We start from the raw sequence: 932 nt of genomic DNA on the forward strand, positions 1-932 counted from the left end.
CTACTAGTATAATGTTTTGGGGCTACATCTTTTCCTATCTGTTGCCCCTCAGCTGGCCATTTGTGTCTTCTCTTTTTTCTTTTCCTTGTGCGTATGTGTGTGCACGTGTGCGTATTTATGTATGTGTTTGTGTGTGTGCATGGGAAAGACAGAAATCAATGTTGGGTGTCGTTCTTCTTCAGTCATACCATACCTTTATTATTATTATCATTTGAAGTTTTAATTTTCGTTATACCTGGGAAATGTGTGTGTGTGTGTTTGTGTGCGTGCGTGCGCGCACACACGACAATGCATATGTGGTGGTCAGAGGACACTTTCAGGAGTCAGTCTACGTCTCTCCTTATACTGTGGAGGGCTTGATTTGTGGTTGACCACTGAGCCATCTCCCCAGTCTTCCGTCTGATTTCCTGACAGGATCTCTCACTGAACCAGGAGCTCACGGAACTCACTGATTGGCTGGACTGGCTGACCCTGGAGCCCTTCTGTCTCTGTTCCTGTAAGTAGTGAAGTACAGACACAGGCGGCTGTGCCTGAGTTCTTTCCCTGGTTAGTAGGGATCAGGTCTTTGTGTCTGTGTAGCAGGCAGTTTACCAACTAAGCCATCTCCTCACCCTTAGCGTATTCTCGATCAGTGCCTCCCTCCCCCCCTTAATGTTTCATCAAGAAGAAGATAATTTGGAGGTTGGACTTTTAGCTTCATTGGGAGAGTACTTGCCTGGTATGCATGAAGTCTTGGATTTGGTCCTCAGCACAGCATAAACAGGGCATGGTGGTACCCTGCTGTGAACCCAGCATTCAGGAGTATGATCAGGGTTGAAGTAACAAGTCAGAGGGAGACCAGCCTCACTATATGAAACTGTATTTTAAAACATCAGAGAGGGAGGGAGGGACATACACACACACACACACACACACACACACACACACACACA

Source organism: Microtus ochrogaster, chromosome 2 (assembly GCF_000317375.1).
Source record: "Microtus ochrogaster isolate Prairie Vole_2 chromosome 2, MicOch1.0, whole genome shotgun sequence".
NCBI lineage: Eukaryota > Metazoa > Chordata > Mammalia > Rodentia > Cricetidae > Microtus > Microtus ochrogaster.